Source organism: Melanotaenia boesemani, chromosome 14, assembly GCF_017639745.1.
Source record: "Melanotaenia boesemani isolate fMelBoe1 chromosome 14, fMelBoe1.pri, whole genome shotgun sequence".
NCBI lineage: Eukaryota > Metazoa > Chordata > Actinopteri > Atheriniformes > Melanotaeniidae > Melanotaenia > Melanotaenia boesemani.
This window is the reverse complement of record NC_055695.1, coordinates 29,896,438-29,919,239: the sequence shown is the minus strand read 5'-3', so window position 1 is coordinate 29,919,239 and position 22,802 is coordinate 29,896,438. Positions and strand designations below refer to the sequence as shown.

Below are 22,802 nucleotides of genomic sequence, written 5' to 3'. Positions count from 1 at the left end.
CCAAAACACTGCTGCTTCAATTCTTTTCCTTTCATACTTTTAATGGTGAAAGAAATTCTGGTTGCTTTCCAGCAACCTGACAGAAACTGAATGTGCCACCTTCATGTCTGAATGAGCACACTGGTGCTTTCTAGACCAGTAAGATTCATTTGACTGAGTATGTGCTTTGCTGCATTCAGCGTGTTGTGCAGGTTTGGACAGATGTGGGAAAAAACTGCTGTTGAGATAAACTTTCTGCAGATGTTTACATCAAATCTCAGACAAGAATAAATCTAAACACACCGAGTCTGACACATTCAGATGTGGTTGTTCTGGTCGGCCAGTATTCTCATCCCAGATTTCTATTTATTTTTTTAGTTTTACATGGATGAACATTATCTGCATAAATGACCATCGCAGTTTTCCAGATACAGACATCAGATTAATGTCAGGTCTGGCTGCCATGAATATAAACTCAGTTTCATCAAGCTGCAAAATGCTGTTTATGTGAAGAAACTAATGTCTCGTACTGGGTGTAACAGTTGTCAGATGCAGTTTTTTTGCAGAACAAACACTTCTGTTGATTCAGGGCTGTGTTGCATGTGTCAGATTACTAATATTCTCAAAAGCCATTCCCACTCAGTCTGTGTAATGTCAGTTTCATGGTCCTCAACAGTGAGTTTAAGTTGCTCTACAGCTGACAGATTGCAGCCCAGGAACTTGTAACTGTGCAGACTAAAGGCTCCAACTACATATGTCTGGATGGGACTTGATTCAGAAAACCAAAATACCAGACCTGAGCCGTTTTCACACATGAACACTGGAGATTTGGTCGGCCTTTTTCCAGTGTTGCTCCTTGCATCACATCACAGCAGGAGGTTTTCAGTTTGGGATGCAAAGACGTTGGAGGCACAGCAGTGATGGCGGCTCAGCGCGCACGTCATCACTGTTTTCTTTCAGCATGTTGGGGCTCCTTGTTGAGTTGATATGAGTAGGACATGTATCTATAAGAGTGGGGAGTGACTGGGAAGCAGGAAACAGGCCACACTTCACACTGGCACTGACACGGTGTTCATGGTTCCCAAACCTAATTTTGAACCAGCCGGCGCAGTCAGACTGGAAAAAAGTCGGTTCAGAGCATGAAAAGTTGGTTTGACACCAAAATACAGTGGATTTTCATGAACCTCCAGAATAGAAATAATTAAGATGAATGTATTGCCCAGAATACTATATTTATTCCAAATACTTTCAATAAAAATCCCCAACTCACAATTTAAAGACTGAAACAAGAAGATCTCACGTTTTTCAAAAGATTTTAATGAACCGTGATGTAATTAGTGGGCAAAGGCTGGATTCACCTGAACTCTCTGACTTATATTTGAATAAAGTTGATAAAGCAAAATTAAGCCAAAGCCAGAGCAATGCTCGTTGTCAGTGTTCACACAGGTGATGTAACACTGGAAAAAGACCGACCAAATCTCCAACGTTCATGTGTGAAAACGGCTCGGGTCTGATAATTTGGTTTTCTGAATCAAGTCCCATCCAGACATGTGTAGTTGGAGCCTTTAGTCTGCACAGTTACAAGTTCCTGGGCTGAAATCTGTCAGCCGTAGAGCAACTTAAATTCACTGTTGAGGACCATGAACCTAACACAATCACATGCACAGCCGCATCTAATGCTCTGGAGTATTTGCTGACTCATTCGTGATTTGTCTGACTTGCTGATGTTCCGGCGGTTTTAGTTGGGGCCTGTTTGGAAAATCTCCACAGACGTTGGTTGCAGACATTCGGGTTCTCAGATGCCACCGCTCCAGAACATTTCTAGAACGTCTCAGGACTCCAGTGCTGAATAACATGAGCTTTGCATGGAGCTTAGCCATCCATCACTTGACGCAGACAATGGAGCAATGCCACTGGAAATCGCAGGGTTTGCTGAGCACAATAGGTGACATGCAACCAACGAAAGAAACAAACCAGAGAAGAAGAAGAGGATCAGGAAGAAAAAAAAGCAGAAAAACGAAGATGAGGACAACAAATGTAGAAATTGTGTGAGCTTATGAAGAAAGGCTATGCGAGTGTTTAGGGCGTGTTGGGCAGTTGGAAACAACTTTATAGCAGAGCATTACCGCCGCCCGCTGGTGTCCGAAACTGACGTGGGCTCACGGGAGTGAACTCTAAACTCAGCACTGCTCACTAGTGGAGGAACTGACTTAACAACCATGGCAACACAAACGACTCATGGAAGGATGAGGATGGCGACAACGTTTGAAACAGATGTCCCTTTTTATGTACATAAAGGAGCATAAATGATCATTTAGCAGTTGTCCACACCTCTATACTGTCCTGTAGACCGATTACATACTCATACACGGTTAGCATCACAGAGGCTAATGTGTAGAGAGCCATGTCCACTCCTGCAGAGTCCTAAACAGTTTGACATGTTGACATTGAGATGAAACTGAAGGCATGCTTAATGCTTCAGGGTCTGAGTCTGTTTTAGTTCTCTAATATGTTGGCCTTCACATTCCAGATCAAAAAAGAATCTTTAATTTGATCAAACAACCATATTTTACACAAAAATCATCAAATCTGCAGTAACAGCTGATTCAGGAGCAATGATATGAAATTATATATATACTGAAACACAATCCAACTTTTATTTACTGATATAGAAAATATTTTTCTACTATAGATGAAAACTGTCATGTTGGCTCTGTTTTCCTGCAGTTTCTGTTGTTTCATTAATCTTGTGATGAAGTCTGAAGGGTTACCATCAAAACTCGGTGGGTATGAGGGACAGATTACGTGTCTGATACAAAGAAAAACAGAAAACTGAGGCAGAAAACAGAAAACTGCCCAAAATTAGCTTCTCTTGTCCAGATAACACCAAATTAGTCACTTTAAATCAGTTAAAGTGACTTACTTCTATAAGTTTCTTTTTGCAGCAGAACTTGAAGGAATCCGTCTTATTGTTCAGATTTTACTGCTTTCTAGTCGTCTCAGCTGATTGATGCCAACCCAGACCCTGATTCCTGGAAAATGCTCCTGCAGCCATATACAGGATTTTTTTCAAGCAAAACATTTATCTGAGTATTGATCAGCGTTTACTGAAGGAATCTGATAAGAAACAGACAGTATATGCATTCAGAGGTGTAATGATGACTAAATGAGTTGTGACCCATATCATTAGTCGATATTAAATGATATTAGGAGCAACTTGGAAAAAGTCAAAGCCTTGGGCAGTTCACTAAATTGTTTGACACATAATAAATGTAGGACATGTGAATTAAAAAGAAAAAAAACTTAACCAGTTGTGTTTGGAGCAGGAAGTCTCAGAGGGGCCGGCAGCCTGATGCAGATCATGTTTCCAGTCAGATGTTCCAGCAAACAGAGTATTACCTGAGAGGCTGTTCTGCCCCTGGGGGCCTCACTCCAGGGACAAGCAGCGGCACCGAAGTGCAAAAAATCTCCAAGCTGTTACGAAGCTCATTCTGTGTTGTCATGTCTAAATGTTGTCTGTTTTAGTTATTCATTAAACAACGCACACGTAAGACAAAAAGCAGGGCTGAGATGGTGAATTATTGATGCAGCTCTTCATTTAAGCTACAGACTGGGAGGAGGGGGCCCTCATGCAAGATGTACATATCTAGATTCACTGCCTTCTTCTGTGAGCGTTTATTCATTTCTTTATTCTTAATACACAGGCTGTATTCAGCTTCTATTTATTTATCATTTATGTATTTGTTTTATCATTCTGATTCTCTTATTTCACGGGTTCTCTTATTTTATGGGTCTTAGCAATATTACTATTACTTTTATACCCAGGTTGGTTTTTAGATTGTCTTAGATTTAGTTTTACAGTGTTTAATCTCAGTGTTTCCCCACACCACTAGACCCCAGAATTTACCACAGTGTTTCCTTGGTCCTTTTAACTTGCTTTTACCCTCTGTGATGTGTGTGTGTGTTTGATGGGAAGGGGTGGGGGGGGGCTTGCTACTATTGGGTTGGGGTTCTGGGGGATTTTACTATCTGTAAAGCACCTTGAGTTGCTATTTGTATGTATGAAAGGTGCTATATAAATAAAATTTGATTTGATTTATGTGCAGGGAGAATGCTGGACCTGTAGAAGTCAAATGTAAAACGCTGTCGTGGTGGAAAACGGCGCAGGATGACGTCTGAGAAACGTGAGACAAAGACTGAGGGCTTTTAGTTTACTGAATCCTGGCTCTTTGGTTAGAGGGAGAAAAATGGCTTTACAACACAAAGTTGAAATTATGGCACCGCACACGGAAAACATGGCAGACACGGGGAGAGAGGAGGTGAATGCTGTGGCTCCAAAGTGTGACTTAATGATTAGTGTTGTGCAGAAAGTTTGCTGATGTTAAGTGGGAAGCTGTGATGATAACATGAAATTATGTGTTGATAGATTATGGAGAGGTGAGACGTCTCACCATCTCTGGTTGAGTGCAGATGAGGGCAAACCAGGTGGATCTGCAGAGATGTGTGTGCAGCAGGTGTGTGTGCTAGACTCCCAGTGATTGATTTACTCTGTAGGTGGTGTTGATGGTCTCACGCCGTGTTCGGTGTATTTACCTCTGCAGGTGTGGACAGACTCCCACTACATCTGTTGTTGTTGCAGACAAATATTGTCAATTTAATTCTTTATAACTTTTTTATGCATAATTAAAAAACAGATTAATGCAACACTTCTTTTTTTACATTAGCTGTTTCTTGTGTGTTACCACGAAAGTATGAAATTCTTTGACATTTTATACATTTCTTACGCATTTTATAGTGTCAAAAGGAAACCAGCAGATTACAGATTACTACGGACTATAGGTGAATATTTTTTTTTTTGTCCTGGGATGAAGCTCATGCGCTTGCTGTGCTGCAACAGAAACGGTCCTATTTATTCCATTTAAGATGGCTGAAGACAGTATAGCCTGCTGTCCAAGCAGGAACAGCATTTTCTGTTGTTTTTATTTACTGCCACATTTACACCTCAATTAATTCCTTTTATAAGTATACATTCAAGGTATTACTACATTTACAAATTTAAATAATGTTTCATAAAACTAAATGTCAACAAATGAAGTTAAATTATGGATTTTCTTTCATATAGAATATTTTAAAAACATATTTACAGAAGGAACTTTTTGTTGATTCATTCATCTTATAAATCCTAGAAAAATAAAATACTATAAAACAACAACAGTTGTAGCTTCATTTATCTCAGTAACAAAATCTAATCATCAGCTGGTGTTTTCACTGCCTCCTTTTAGTCGCTGCATATTTGAATGATCCTCCACCTGTTGTGGTCCACCCTGTGGTCCAGGGCTCTAGGATATTCTGATCAGGTTTTGCTGGTTGTTCCTCGATCGAGACATAAAACTCTTACCCGCTAAATTTATTTAAACAGGCCTTTTCATAATTTTTATGATTTTTTTAAGTTTACTTTTTATATTTGTTTTTTTATTTACTCTGTACTTTATATTGTTTTTAAGTTGTTTTATTCATTGTGTTTGTATTATTATAAAGAACTTGGTTGGACTCCAGTCCAACAGGAAGTCCAGTAAGCACTGGTTCCAATCAAGGTCTGCAGACCAGCATCTCTGAACACACAACACGTCCAACCTTGAAGCAGATGGGCTACAGCAGCAGAAGACACACCGGGTGTCTCCTGTCAGCTAAGAACAGGAAACTGAGGCTACAATTCACACACACTCACCAACACTGGACAATAGAAGATGAAGAAACGTTACTGGTCTGATGAGTCTCCATTTTAGCTCCACATTGATTCATTTTCTTGGCCCACTTTGGGCTCCTTAGTACCAACGTGGCCTGGTTTAACCAGCATGTGTCTCTTCAAATTTTTAACCAGTTTTTAACAACAAAGAAAAAAAAACTTTTTTTTTGTCTATCTTAGGTCATATGTCAAAGTAGACAATATATAGTACGCTTTATCCTTGATGTACCCAGAGCTTTTTGTGTCAGAGTTGAATTTAATCACCTCCTATCTGTGTTGAACACAATGCAGAAGTATCTGTTTCCTGTTATTTGTCTTTCTCATAAACATACACAAGTATTTGTGTTCATCCAGGGGGCAGGAGCCCACACATCCAGTTGGAATATGAGGAAACAATCACTTCTCAAACATGAGCGAGCTACCAGAAGATGTGCTTTTTTTTTGTTTTTACTAAATAAAATATAGTAAAAGTGCATACCTTTCATGGGGGAGAAAAGCGCGGTGTATATTAGAGCAGGAGTCTAAAAGCTTTTGTCAACAAGACCTGAAAAATTGATGTGCACCTGTCCCACTCCTAATGTATGCCTGTTGTGGTGGTTTTACCTGTCAGGGTCAAAGTCGCTGCATGTTTATTTTTATCATAATGCGGCGGCAGCTTTTTAGGGCTACTGGCGAGAGGTCGAGGCACCTCTGTCAGCAGAGTGCACATACATGCTCAGACATGTATTAGTCATGAAATCCTGCGCATTTTGTTGGCGTGACCCTACTTTTTCACTGCCTCTCTGCTATCATGATGCCCTTTTTGCCTTCTCTCTCAGAGCCCTTTTGCATGTGGCAAAGATTTAGCTTTCTATTTGATTGTTTGCATTATACACACACACACACACACACACAAACACACACATTGAGTTACTCTCTCCTCCACTGATGCTGATTCTAGCTGATTAACTTAGGTTGACCTTTCCCCCTCCACAGCTGCTCCTGTCAGTCTGTACTCTCTGTGCATTATTCTATACCACTGCTCTTTGGGTACGATGAGCCGGGTTTCGTACTCCAGCTCTGGAGCGACTGCTGCACACTAATCTTCCGCTCGTGCAAGCAAAAGAAAAACAAATGCTCTCCATTTACAGATTTCTGTGCACCAGCGATCACAGAGCCGGCTCTCCAGAATCGATAAGCTACCTACGCTGTCTTTCTCAAGCTTCTGGCAGAGGAATCCTCCCACCCAAACACACACCCCATTGTTAAATTTGGACTTGGAAAGAAGGGGGAGCCTTATGTGAACTCGCCCTCCAGATAAAATCGAAATGGACGTTGCTGCTCATTCATAAAAATCTAAACTGCGCTCCCTCAAAAGCATTCATCAGGCACTGATGCTTCACACACATCAAAACAATTTTGTTTGCTTTAGTTGGTATTCTCTGTGGCATAACAGTGGGTAATGAAATGTGATCATTATATAATTCCCATTTGTTTTCTCTCCATTTTCATCTTGGATGCCATTTGTTAATTGACACAGTTGACTAAGTTTGTGTTACAGTTTGTTTGCTTATCCTGTGACAGCAGACGTTACACCAAACCTGATAATAATGTTTTGGGATCATAATTGGCTCTAATTTAGCTTTTTCCTTATCAGATCTGGAGCCAAAACACTGAATTTCAGCATAGTTAATTTCCCACCTCTTATCGCTGACATCAGAAATGTAGATGTTGCTGTAAAGTTATAGAGACTCTTTAATCAGTCAATACAGCAAGTAGAAATAAACTGGAGCTGATCAACAGGCTCAGACTAAAGCAGAATGCTTTCACTTTGTAAATCATCTGTAAAAAAGTATATAAGTCATAATTTGCAATAATAATAATTATGTATAATAGTAAAAATAATGTATAATAATGATGATAATATAAAACAATAATAGTAATTTTAAAACAATACTGCTACTACATTATTATTATTATTATTATTATTATTATTATTATTATCATTATTATTATTATTATTATTATCATTATTATTATTATTATTATTATTATTATTATTATTATTATTATAGGTGATGGGTGCTAGCAGGAAGGATTTTTCGTTCTTTTGTGTGTTGTACTGAACTTGAAGAAGCCTCTGACTGAACACACCCTCTTGTTTCCTCACTGAGTTGTGTAGAAGGTGTGAAGAATTATATTCAGCATTCTTCTCTGGACTATCTGCTCCTGATTAGTCCCCAGAACAGAAACAGATCTTCTTGATTATTTTATCCAGTTTCTTTAGGTCTCTGGTTCTGGTTCTGCTTCCCCAGCAGAAGGTTGCAAAGGAGACTGAACTCTCCACCACAGACAGGTGGAGGGAGGGTGTGAACCATCTTGGTGCAGACATTGAAGGATCTCAGCTTCCTCCAGAAGTGGAGTCTGCTCTGTCCTGTCTTCCAGATGCTTCTGTGTCCTTCCTCCACCACCTCCACCTCCTCTCCCGGGATGTAAACCGTGCTTTGTTTACTCCTCCTGAAATCCAGAGAGCTTTACGAATCAATGTTGAAACATTAGTGATGATACCCAGTTGAAACATTAAACATATGTAGTTTAAACATTTTTATATTTCTGTTGCAGTTCCATAATTTAACCCCATACAAAATATATATTTTTAAGCTTTATACAATATGTTTGCATAGACCCATCAAGATGTATTTACTGTCTTGTTTTTTTTTTTTTTTTAAACACTTAGAGCCCAGTTGGTCCTCACAAGGGCTGAAAAAAGACATAATCATTTATTATAAGAACATAATAAAACAGGACAATGGACGTTTGTCAACTTGTCAAGTTTAGACAAGAGAAGTCAATGTATTTCTCCAGTAATATGGTATTAAGCCCTCGCAGGCTGAGATCCTCTGGTACCGGCATATTAGTTATTCCAAAGTTAGAACCAAAACCTTTGGTGAGGTCTTTCTATTTATTTTTAATCCCACCTATTTATATGGCTCTCCGTTTTTGTTGTTTTCTCTCTTTAGTTCATTTCAGAAATCCAAATTTATCCCAAGTGAATAATAAAGTTTCAGATTTCCCAAAACATAAACAAAGATGTTTGTTCTTCAGGTGTTTTTCCAGAAATATAACCAGGGCTTAAGTGGTTAAAGAAAACCTGGATGTGACTTTGTTTTCTTCTGAATGTTCAACTGTTATATAATAAAAGAAATCCTAAAATTTTAGAACATGAGACAATAAGATCAGAAGATTAATGTTGTCTCAGTAATCAAACTTGTTGATAAGACATAAAACTTAAAAAAAAATTTTTTTTTTATAAAAATATGAAAAAGTCACGTTAAATAGTCTTCTTGCATTCGTAAACACGAAATGTTGATTAAAACAGTGTCTAACCCCTGTTTTATACCAGGTGCATGTGCGGCACATTACGGCTGCGCCGCAACCTCCGCTGCTATTTGCGCCCATTTTAGTCAAAGGTGTGTTTTACACCGGGCGCTGCAGCATGTGTCGGAAGCACATTGTCGCAGTGCTCCACTAAATTTACACGCCTAGTCTATTTTTGACATCACACACACCTAGAATGCGTCAATTCGGAGTTCAGATAGGGACAGACAGAAAATCAGACACGGGAGCAGACTAAAAGCTTCTGGTATTTTTCAAAATAAAAGCCCCTATGCAGCTTTGCGCTGCTGAACCATGTAAACATTACATATTTAACCGGACAGAGGGTCTCCCCAGGAGATTCTCCCCTCCTCTTGTGATTTCGTGATCTTGCGGATCCTGCTAGGTGGACTGCACTCGCAGGTGCTCCACACCTGACACGCTCCCGGTATAGAATGCTGCGCCACACAGGCAGGAACAAAACCGTGGTGCAGCCGTAACTTGCAGCACACGCACCCGGTATAAAGGAGGGGTAAAACCTGGTGATGTTGGAGCATCAAGGTGCACAGGACAATCAATGTAATAAGCTGTTTTTGTGATAATTGCATCCTTGAATAGTTGTTTTCTGCAGAAACATTAGTAGAAGAACACACATGTTGAGATGTTTAAGTGACATATTGTGGCTCAATAAAACCAAATCAGTTCTTTGCTAAAGCGAGCTCAGAGTTGATTCCAGCACCTGTCCTGAACCAACATCATAACTGCTTCAGCTGAAAAGAGTTGAGACTGAGGAAGATCCAGCAGGGCTGCAGCAGGCGACCCAAACATAAAGAACCGGTTCTAAGTCCGGCACTGGTATTAGTTTTTTTTTGCCCGATTTGGCTTGAAACTCCACATTCACCCCTTTCTAAAATTCAATCATTTTTTTTCTTTGGCCCAGTTGGGAGACACAAGACAGTGTGTTCATTTTAAATCTTTCCAAGTGTGCTGCACTGCAATCTGAGCCCAACCAGCCCCACTAATATGCAGCGTAGGCCTGTCTGAGCACATCAGATCTGTTGTGGGGGAGTTAACAAGGAGCCCCAGATGAGTGTCAAAACAGTGCGCTCATCATGCACCAAAGCAGCACCGCTGCTTCGTCTGAGGCAACGGAAGCTTCGACTGCTGTGACCTCTAATTCACTCTGACCTGTGGTGCATTTCTAGTAAACAAATGAATCAGCAGCCCTCACGCTGACATTCTGCAACATCCAGCTTTGTGGTGCGCTGTCGAGAGAAAATTGAGCATCAGGATATTTTTCTGTGTAACATTTATTACATGGAAATAAACTAAATGTGTAATTAAACTTTAATGTATAATATATTTGAATCCACTCTGGTGCTTAAATATCTGATTTATTTGATGTGTCTATGTGTTTGTGCTTCTCTTCTTCACTGAGAGATTGATAGATTTGGATGCTGCTTCCTTAAAAGAAGTCGTATTTTAAGGATCAGTGGGCAGTAATTGTTGCTTTTGTTTCCGTCCTGTTTTAAATATGTATGCTGTGACTGTTTTGGAGCACACAGTGGTGATGCTCTTCAGAAACTATCCCCTTTATGACCAGTTAAACAGCCATTTTTCTATAAATTAACATGTGACATTTTTTAGTCCCAGTTCAACTCCACTTGCACTTTCTCCTTTGAAGCTGCACCTCATCCTGATCCGATTCTGTCTGTTGCAATAAGACTTAAGCTGGAATCTAAAAGCTCTCCCTGTCTGATTCATCCACACAGTCAAACAATAATGTGTGGTGCAATGAATAAAATATTGAAGACCCGGGCTCACTAAATGACATACACTTAACGCCATGAAAAAACTTCCACTGTTGTGCTTCGCTGCATCGAGGTGTGTGTTTGCACAACCTTAGTGTGTGGCACTTCAACTGAAGTAGCATCTTTCCTGATGGATTCAAAGAGGAAAAAGAGCTCGGCTGTTACTAGGCTGCCTTCTGGCTGTCCCACTATGTCTGGGAGCAGGAATGAGCGACTCATTTACAGTCACATTTCCAACCAATTAAAAACCAGTAAGAGATTTGCATCTCTTTGTTGGTATCCATGTAGAAAAATGAGTGCAGGCGTTGGAGCTGTTGAGAATGATGACTTGAACTGCTGATCCCAGTGGGAAAGGCTCTGACTCAGAAGTTATGTTTCATCCCTGACTTTCCCAGTCCACATGTTGATGTTTATTGGAGCATATATTATAGAGCAGTGGGGGAGCTAGACCTTTATACATGGGGGGGCCAGAGGGTGGGCACAACTTTATGAGAGGGGCGATATACTAAGAAAGGAAATTATTGTGTTCTTTCTAAGATAGACTCGTGCACTGCTGTGTTAACTGTGGTCACATCGGGAGACATGAGAAATGAAACATCTTAGCATTAATAATCTGAATTAGCAAGTGGAAATATTTGTAACAAGTTCAAAAAGGTCCATAGAAAGCTATGTTGGTTGTTTTGTGTGCAGTATGTGGAGCTTGACGGGGTAGTAGGGGGATCAGTTCTGGTTTACTGTCTGGTGGTAGTTGTAGACTGGATCCTTGTGTGGCTAGATCAACAGTGGGAGCTGTCAGGGCAGCCAACGTTGGGGCTAACCGAATTGGTGTCCTTCCTCTTTACAAAAAAAGTCACTAATATCTCCCTTTCTCTTCATTCTCATATCTTCCTATACCAAATCAGGCTGGTTACAGGCTATGTTTTTCATTTTTTTTTAAATTCTCAAACTCAGGTCCTGTCCATTTCTTCCGATCATCCTTGAGATGATTCTACACCTTTACTGGAGTCCAGTTGTGCTTAATTGAATTGTTTGAACTTGATTAGAAAAGGCACATACCTGTCTATACAAGACTACAGCTCACAGGAGCAGAGTCATGCTATGGCGGTGTTTTTCAGCTGCAGAGATAGGTACATCTGTCCCTGCAGCTGCACCTGTTCACAGAATGAAAAGTGTAAGGGTTGCTGAATACTTTCCATATCCATGATACAAAACATTGCAAGGGAAAAGCTTAAGGTAGAAAGCACTTGTGATTTTAAACCACACCTGTAATTGAAAAAGATGCAGCTGCTTATTTGCCTGCAGGTGATCACACCAAGCCAGTGTCACCATACTGGTGCATTTTTATTTAGAAAGTTTTGTGTGTCTGCTTCAGTTCCACTATGTTCCTGATTATAATACAGCAGTTTTGATATTTGCTCATGGGTCAAACATTTACCTGTTATAACTAAGTCATAGTACCGTCAGATGTTGTTAGTGTGAACCTAATTGGTTTTAAAAGCTGAAAAACTGGACTCAAACTATTTTTTCTCTTGTGTAGTCACTGAAGTATCTCAGTTCTTTGCAAAACCTGAGATAAAACCTTATTCTAATTTTGGTTAAAGGCATACCGTGCAGAATAAATAAAGAATTGCTAAACTTGCCACAGCGCGTTGGCCATGAGCTTATTTACTGACCACTTCCTTCCGCCGAGGGGAGCATTCGAACTGGTCACTCCCAAAAGATTTGTGTTGGTGTAACCCAGCCTCAGCCACCACTTCTCCAAATAAACACAGTAAATGGACAATTGTGTCCCAATGAGTTTGCCATGACAATTTAAAAGTTAGTTATATTGTTATTATTATGATGTTTCCAGGTTGTTTTCATTGGCCCCAAGTCTCCAACAAATATAGTCTTGCTCCTGAAAACATTTAAAGAAACAAAAACATGGATAGAAATGTCCTACAATCAGAATTTCTGTTTAAAAAAAGCAGGTACTGTATGTCATCTGCTTTGAAATGTGTTGTCACGGCTGCTCAAAAAGCCACAGTGTTGAATCAGTCTGTTTGTGTTCATACTCTGTGTCAAATAGCCTGATATTTGTTTAGTAACTTGTCATGTCCATACCAAAGAGATGGGCATTATTGAAGTCTGCTGACAGTTTAGCTGCAGCTGAGTGCTTGAAATGCTGCTGAGATGGAAGCCATCACATTAGTGCCTTGAGGAAGCTTAACTTCACATAGTGCCAGTCAAGCCATACCCAGACACTCCCCATCTCTCAACAGACCGAGCATTACGGCTGGCACTAGCTGTCACAACATGGCAGAATGATAGGCCCCTCTGTACTTGCTCCCGAGTCCCCAGATCATGGCGTCTGCCGAAGAATCACTGAAAATACAGATTGTTGACCACTGCTATGAAGGACATTGCATGGTTTTATTTAGAAGAAATTCAAAGGGGCTGCACAAACTACCATGAGAATGTTGAAGGGTCATGAGATCTCATGAAAATGTCGTTCAGCTCATTTTTGCCCCGTTCATGGTTTAAACCAGGATGTTGGATGTGAGCGTGAAGTTGTAACAACATGAATGTATAGCTTTCATCTTCACTTCAGGATATATGGACTATGTTCACATGAAGGTCATTATATTATTTACGTTTGATCTGCCTAAGTCACTTTTTTGCAAATAGGTTAAACAATCTAAAGATAAACATACTGATAAAGGAAGTTTGGACCATCTATTTTAGAAATTGATATCTTCTTTAAAGGTCAACCTACATAAGTTTTAACACGATTTTGTTTGGTAAATTTCCTAATGTAGACTACATTACTGAGAAATATGATACCTTTCCTGTATTTTTAATTGATGTTGACCTACTTGTCCAAACTTGTAGGAAATTCAAACTAAAAGGAAGTAGAGCTCCATTTCTTTATGGTCCTAATTCACAAGGTTTGTGAATTAGGGATGTGAAATTCTAGGCTGGTGTGACGTTAAAGGTGACGATTTGGCTGATGGTGGATTGCGATTCCTTTATTTTCTTTACCCAGAAAACAAAATAAGCTTCATAAGAAATAACTGAACAGTTTTAAAGTATTTCAGCCCCTCATCACATCTTTGAGTGTGAATTATTTCATACAGATCAATAACAAAAGCTGTATTGTCAGTCTCCTATTAGAAAACGATTTCTATAGCAAGTAAAAACTAAATACATGTTTCAGACACTTTAGCCTATTTAACCATTTTAATTCAATTTAGTTTAATATTTAAATGATCAATTAACAAGGTATCTTGCACTTTTACAGATACAGTCCAATTTCGCCCTCTTCATTATAGTCCAGTTATAATCCAATTAAAACTAATCTATTATATGATCCATATCACTCCATTTATAATAACTGTGTTTTTATAAACCAGCTCATAAAAACAATTGGCTAGCTAATAATATCTCAAAAAGTCCATTTCAAAGCAAAGTTATTGTATTTGCTGATTGGCTGATTCCAGTCAACAGTTTTTCTGTTCAATCTTGATTGTATTTATCTAGTTGCTACAGCAAATATTTTTTTTGCAAATGTTTTTCCACTGACTATCTAATGGCAAATAACTGTTGCACACATTAATGTGCATGATGATGTTGGTAATCAGATTCAGATGCCTCCTGGTCACCTCCCTTTGGAGTTTTTTTTTTTTGGGGGGGGGGGGGGGGGGGGGGGGGCGCATCCAACCTGGAGGAGACCCCAGGGCACACCAAGAGTGCTTTGAAGGAATTATATAGCCCTTTTGGACTGGGAATCTCATGGGAGGCACCAGAAGGAACTTTAAAGTGTTCCTGGGTAGAGGTGTGTCTGGATTTCCCCCCTTGACTCATTACCTGACATGGATGGACGGATGGACGGATGGATGGACGGATGGATGGATGGATGGATAAATGGATGGATGGATGGACGGACGGATGGATGGATGGATAAATGGATGGATGTATGGTGTCACGGGCTGAAGTGATGGTAAGGACCCAAACGCAGGCTGGCGAGGCAGATGGGTGCAGAATAAAGGTTTTAATTACATGAACTAAAGACAAACCAGAGAACACACAACGATAACAGCACACGAGAAGGACTTGATCTGATTCACAACAGCCTGATTCGATTTCAATTAAATTTCATTCAATATTGATTCATTTACAAATATGTAACTGCACCAATTTTTCTTCAACATTAAAGACTTTCTGTTTACATGACAATCAAAATAAAAAAATCTGATCAAAAATAGATATCTAGGAGTAATCGGATTACTGTAATTACTTGACGCATGCAACTTCTGAAATACGATATTCGAAAGATTGTTGTCCACATTTACTAGTCCAATATCGGATTAATTTTGGAGTATGTACTTGAGTGGTGATGACACTTCCTGTTATTTGGAAAACATTCGGTGTGTATTGAACATGTCGGAGCCCACAGTCTTTGCGTTAGCTGCTAATGTGAGCGGTAATAAGCTGTTAAATAGTTGAAAGTTGAATGTAATGGACATACAGGCATGTTGTCAAAGCTGAGAACATAATCAATTAAAAGCCATTTAATTCATGAAGTTTCTGGTAGCTCTCCTGCCTTACATTTAGAATGTTTATCATCTGGTGTCCAGAAATAAAGTCACTACGAGTGCTATTTTAAAAATCAGAAATTAACATTATCTCAATGAGAGAAGATGATCTTGGACAAAAGTGACAAAGGAAAACATTTAGTTGTGTAAAAATACTAAGATCTCACGAGTGTCTGTAAGTCACGCCAGAGTCGCGTCCCTGTTGTCACCAGAAAAGGAAAGATATAAAAATAATCAATCTTTGCGTTTTATGATTCAATATTGGATAAATTAAATTTAAATAGAATTTAAAATTGAAATTGAATAATAATTTTTGAATAACTAGCTCTGTTTACTATATTCACTATATAGTTTATATTTACATATACATATATTTACATTCTTAAAGACCAACAATCTTGGATAACAGATGCATTAAGACAATAAGAAAAAGAATAAATGCTTTTAACATATGGCTGAGATAATAGTCTATATAATAACATTAGTTAAGTGATCAAAACTGGAAAAATAATGCCATAACATGTACTTTTGGCACTATATTCCCAAACTAAGAGTTAGAGGTGGCTCAAGCAAGTTTACTTTTAGGGAATTTTTGTCAAGATTAATTTTAGTTAGTGAAAGGTTTGCACTTTCCAGACGGTAGAAACATTTTTAACCTGTCAGGAAATACAAAAGAAGGGCCTTGCGCTCGGAGATCGTTTTGAAAAAACACAAATTTGGATAATCATGCAGTTCAGCCCCAATTTAGAGAGTTTAACATCCCATCAAACACAATGTAATTCAAGACTCTAAAAAAATATATTCTGACATTTGGTTTGAGTGTTTGATGTGGACATTCACTGAGAAATAACATAGATGCACATTGAAATGTACACACATGATCCACACACTGTGTTGGCTCAGACATCCAGGTCATGCAAAGTGCTCAAATAGAAGACAAACAGATCACAATAAGAAAGATCCTGTTGCCTTTTGTTTAAGCACTTAGACCCACGCTCTCCATGTCATGCCCATCACACACACTGGCCTCTGGCACACACATGTGTTTACATGTAAAACAAGTATGGCTTGTTTACAACAGGCCATCCCATTGGTGTTTCAACCCCCTAACAGAATGATAGTGTGGGTGACTTTTCTTCAGTTCCCATTGCCTCAGGAGCGCCACTCATCCATTACATCCTTGGTCTGTGTTTCTGGCCATGACATGCGATGAGCTGAAATCATACATTACTTAAAAAGGGACTCAAGGGACTGCCATGCTCATAGACATGTCTAGTATAATAATGTGGCATATTATGCAGAAATGTTTGATGTGAGGCATTTTATTCCATCAGCAAGGGCAAAAACAAATGCTCATGTGGGATTAGAGTAAATGCATCATAGCAAACATTTTAATCATTTTCCTTTCTTTTTGTAACATACAGAGTATCATTGGAGACTGAGTAACAAAAGTCAAGGCTAATGAACTTTATACAGATTCCAGCTCAATTCAGTTATATTAGAATCGTGCCAATTCCTGACAGTCATCTCAAGGCACTTTTGAAGATACATTCCAGTTCAGTCCAATGTGGTTGGAATAAAGCTTGTTACGTACTCTGCCTGAAGCAGGAACTTTGCTGCTGATCTCAAGGCTGACGTCATTTTGTTCTCGTGGACCTGGTTTGGGCGTTCTGTTTTGTTCTTGACACACCAGCCGAGCTTTGTTCTGACAGAAAAGTGTGAAGTGGAAAGTTGCCACTTCTGCATTTTTGCTAATGAGAATAGTTTAACAAGGATGAAGGGATAGTGTTAATAACCAGCTGATTGAGGCGGTGAGAAAGTACAAAAATTTATAAAACACATGTAGCAGATAAAGGCACGAGCACCCCTCCGCCCTGATCCCTGACGAGGGAACATCAAAAGGATGTCGTCAATCCCTAAAAACTTTTTTCTCCTCAGCGCTTCTGTTATGAGCCGCGCACCAGCATCGACAGAATGAACAGCCATTTTTCAAGAGAACTGATTGGTCAGGAGGTTTTATCCTCGTTGCTTCAAAGCAGGTTAGCTGTTCAGCTTAAGTTACCATGGTGATTGACCTTGGTACGAAGTGAACCAGTGTCATAGGACGGAAAAGCTAGGTTTAACCCTGAAGTTACCTCCATAAGAAAAAATCCAGCCTCGTAGTACAGGCCTTAATTTTTTATTTGTGCCATGCACTGTAAAATGTAATCTTTGCTTAAATTAAATACTATCCATCCATTTTCTTCCGCTTATCCAGAGTCGGGTTGAGGGGGTAGCTGCCTAAACAGGGAAACCCAGACTTCCCTCTCCCCGGCCACATTCACCAGCTCATCCGGAGGGATCCTGAGGCATTCCCAGGCCAGCCGAGAGATGTAGTCCATCTGGCGTGTCCTGGGTCTTCCTCGGGGCCTCTTTCCGGTGGGACGTGTCCGGAACACCTCACCAGGGAGGCGTCCAGGAGGCATCCTAACCAGATGCTCAAGCCACCTCATCTGGCTCCTCTCGATGTGGAGGAGCAGCGGCTCTACTCTGAGCACCTCCCGGATCACAGAGCTTCTCACCCTATCTCTAAGAGAGCCCAGCCACCCTGCGGAGGAAACTCATTTCGGCCACTTGTATTCGCGATCTTTTTCTTTCGGTCACTACCCACAGCTCGTGGCCATATGTGAGGGTGGGAACGTAGATCGACCGGTAAATCGAGAGCTTTGCCTTTTGGTTCAGCTCCCTCTTCACCACGATTTAAATACATTCAGTGGATATAACTTAATAAAAATGTAGCTGTTATTAACACTTATCTTTAAGTCAGATGTGCTCTGGAGAACAAAAGGTTGTATAAATAAAATGGTGATGGTGAGAATGACTGTTATATTTTAATAAATCATGTGTTATTTGTAAAGAATTAAATGTCAGAACTGTAACTCATGTAACTCACCCTTGATGACAAGCAAGCAGTTTTCAGCTAAACACACAGGAAAACATATTTTGGTCTCCAGAATGAGCTCATATCAGCAATAATCCACCTTTATCGTGGTTTTAGTGTATAGACGACATGTTTTAGACATAACATACAGTTTACCTGTTAGACTGATGATTGATGGTGGATAATTATTAATTTTTAATTATTAACAGTGTCACGTGGCTGCTGGGTAAATTTCATGTCTTCACTTTTCAAGTCAAACCAGAATCAAATTACATAAAAATGTTAATTTATTGTCATTATTTTCATCCCTGTGTTTAAAAACAGCTGTCCAGGCCGCTGCTTCAGCGTAACAGAGAAGCCGGTGGTCTGACATGATTTCAGTAAAGACCAGGTCCATACCAAGTTACTGCTGCATTTAAGGTCATCAGTTATTCTCAGTGAAAGGAATTTGACCTCATCGTATGACCCATCTCCTTTAATTTACACAGATTTGATCACATCATCATCAGGTTTCATGTATGTAGTTAGATTTATTGAGTTAATCTAACTTCTGCAAATTAAGTAATTATAGCTAATTAAACCTTCTAAAACTTCATTTTCTTCTAGTAAAATCAACCTGTTTGTTTTTACAGTGTGGAGAAACTCTGTGCATCTCGTATTACTTTAATAACAGAGGGCCCATCTCATTGAAGCGTTTTATTCCAAGCTTTTCTTCAGGAGGAAAACATCAGAACCTTAAATGCTTTTAAATAAGGTGCACGTGGTGCCTCTTCACATTTACGCCATCGTAACACTAAGGTCAACTACTGCCGTGTTTGGCAGGGCAACTTCAAACACAGCTGAAGAGCACTTTGTACATGTGCTATTTAAACTGTGACTAAAATGTGTTTTCCTCTTCAGCCATGACAGCTCAGGAAGATTTTCTTCTGCTGCTGTCATTGGCACAGTGTGTCAAGGCCTGCCAGCTATTTTTTGCAATGGATATTTTTCTCTCGGGGCTGAGGGTGTGATTGCGTGCATGTTTTGTTTTGTTTTTTTCCCTTCATCTCTACAAGCTGACCTGACACTGCAGCGGCGTAACGACGGGGCTCGGTGGTGTTTAACTTCTTCCTCTCAGCCTGTTTTAAAAGCTGTAATAGTCTGATTGCTTTGTAGCGGGGTGGAGCAGAGATGTTGCCGGTGGCATCTATTTACCAATCTGGCAGCAGGTTCTGAGTTTTGACAGGGGCAGCCAACTGTGGGAAGAGGAGCATGCCTTCAGGCGCTTACTGTGTTCCGTCAATGTTCGTTAGTCAAATACACTGCATAGCTTCACCCCTTTGTCTTTTATTTACAGGGTGAACCAATGACAAATGTAGTTTGAGCGAGGAAGCTGTGACAGTCAGTGTAACCTGCCTCTTTATATCACAAAGCCCTAGTAACAGTGCTAAAAGGCTTACCATCAACTGCTGTCATTGCATATTACCCATCTTTACCCATCAAGCCTACAGAACACACGCAAGTGCGCACAGCTCCCGATACAACAGTGGCGACTGGGATTGATGACACCGACACTGTAAGCGACTGATTTTTCAACAGTATTTCACCTCCTGCAGAAGGAGGAGGTCACAAGTGCATGAAAGCTCATTAGAGATGAGTCAGGGATGTGTGGTGAGAGACTGGTCTGCAGGAGGTGAATGAAACAATTAGTTTCTGCTGTGTGAGTGCTCCAAAACACACATTTCCCCCATTTTCTTGTAGAGATGGCCTGCAGACGTGTCACGATTGGTGACTCTCATGCACTTTTTTTTCCCATGCAGTAGCCCTGAAAATGATTTTTCAGTTGCATCAGTGAGTAATACGCCCTACTTTGTATGATGTTGTTACATCATCTTAGAAATATTACATACTTTTCCCCCCTGAAACCCAGTTTTTTAAAGAGTTATATAACTGAAATTTGAAACATAGACTTTCATGCCATCACTGCTGCCTCATTTTGGTGGTAAACTATAAAAAATGTTTGTGTCATGTATATATCACTGGTCCCATCTATCTATCTATCTATCTATCTGTCTATCTGTCTATCTGTCTATCTGTCTGTCTGTCTGTCTGTCTGTCTGTCTGTCTGTCTGTCTGTCTGTCTGTCTGTCTGTCTGTCTGTCTGTCTGTCCGTCCGTCCGTCCATCTTATCTAGCTATAAAATATATATATATTATTTATTTTTTGACATCTTGTGCAGCTGGGGTCTTTCTGCATGGAGTACTCCAGCTTCTTCCCACAGTCCAAAAACATTTTCCTCCATCCATTTTCTACTCCTTATCCTAGGTGGGCCCTTGGGGCAGACGTCCTTCTCCCTAGCTACTTCATCTAGCTTGGCCCTGAGGATCCACAGCTAGCTGACAGATTAGAGCCCCATTTTCACCAAGGGGTCCAGGTTGGTTCTGGACAGTTTGGTGCGATTTGGTTCAGTAAACTCTGATATCTCTTGCATTTCCACAGCCAACCGTACCCTGACCTAGTAATCGGCATATCAGTCGGATAGCTCTAAATACGTCTGCTATGTAACAGCATGCTATCATAGCGGTGTCATGCAACACAGAAACAAAGGAGAAGAATGGTGGACATCCAGTAGTTTATGTTCTTTCTTCTTTGTATGTGGCTTTAAACAAAAGCAAAATTCACGGTATTTTTAAACACAGAGCTGTTACCACTTTGTTCGCAGTGCCGAGTTACACAGAAAACTGCAAAAAAAAAAAAAAAAACTAGAAAACTAGGCACCCCCCCCCCAAAAAAAAACATTAAACATAAAAGGAAATCTCTGTATTGAAAGGACAAGGCCAAAATCCAGTGTTGTAGCTGTGAATTAAACCTGGAATTAATTTAGATGCCTGCTGCTGTTGCATTCAGTCTCGTCACGTAATTAATTCAAATTAGCCACGTTACAAATCCTACAATGTCGTGTGACTGCTCTGACATGGATTTAGCTCATCATTCATTTCTTTGGGGAACGAGAAGAGACATTTTCAGTGCTGGGAACAAACTGATCTGATCCCACCCGTTTTCACAGGTTTCTGTTAAAATTCAGTAACAGCTGGTGGATGTAATTCTGCTGTCAGATGGCATTTAATCATAGTAGCACAAGAGGTATAATTAGATGACATAATTAGAGTAATGTCAGTCAAAAGTCATACATTAAAAAACAAATGAATACACAGTTGGGTGGAATTATGCCATTATACTCAGCGACCCCTTTATCAGGTCCACCTTGCTAGCACCGGGTGGATGCCCTTTTTCCTTCCCAAAGCTGCTCTACTGGACTGAGATCTGGTGACTGTGGAGTCCAGTGAACTCATTGTCATGTTCTACAAAAAGCAGGTGGAGATGATCTGAGCTTTGTGACATGGTGCATTATCCTGCTGGAAGTAGCATCAGAAGATGCTACACTGTGGTCATAAAGGGATGGACATGGTCAGCAACAATACTCAGGTAGGCTGTGCTGGTTAAACCAGGCCATGCTGGTACTAAGGAGCCCAAAATGGTCCAAGAAAACATCCCCCACTACATTACACCACCAGTAGCCTGAAGATTTCATGATGTTGCCACCAAATTCTGAGTATAACATCTGAATGTGGAGCTAAGACCAGCAACGTTTCTCCATCTTCTATTGTCCAGTGTTGGTGAGTGTGTGTGAATTGTAGCCTCAGTTTCCTGTTCTTAGCTGACAGGAGACACCCGGTGTGTCTTCTGCTGCTGTAGCCCATCTGCTTCAAGGTTGGACGTGTTGTGTGTTCAGAGATGCTGTTCTGCAGACCTTGGTTGGAACCAGTGCTGATTGGACTTCCTGTTGTCTTTCTATCATCTCCAACCAGTCTGTCCATTCTCCTCTGACCTCTGACATCAACAAGACATTTTGGTCCAGACAACTGCTGCTCACTGGATATTTTCTCTTCTTCAGACCATTCTCTGTAAACCCTAGAGATGGTTGTGTGTGAAAATCCCAGTAAATACTCAGACCAACAACCATGTCACGTTCAAAGTCATTTAAATCTCCTTTCTTCTTCATTCTGAAGCTCAGTTTGAAGTTTGAACTTCAGCAAGTAGTCTTCACCATATCTACATGACTAAATGTGTTAAGTTGCTGCCATGTGATTGGCTGGTTTGATATTTGTGTTAACAAGGAATTGTGAGTGTATTTTACTTGCATTATTGAGAGTAATATAAGTTAATTCATCACTGTAATAAGCTCACATTTACTAAACCAAATATATATGATACGATGGCAGCATCAGCAAAGATAAAATGTGAATAAATTTGTCTGTTCTGCGTTGGATTCCTTCTTTTGTAGAGGTGATGGTTGTAGCACATCCATCACTTGAAAGAAAAAAAAAAGATTGAGATATGCAGATGAAAGATGGAGTGAGCAGAAAGTTCTCAGTATG

General features: G+C 40.0%; 1 protein-coding gene across 3 annotated transcripts in view; it reads left to right on the top strand.

Annotated features, from left to right (window-relative positions):
- Positions 1-22,802, top strand: part of LOC121653404 (LIM domain containing preferred translocation partner in lipoma) — a 201,523-nt gene that overhangs the window by 94,131 nt on the left and 84,590 nt on the right. The window lies entirely within an intron of this gene.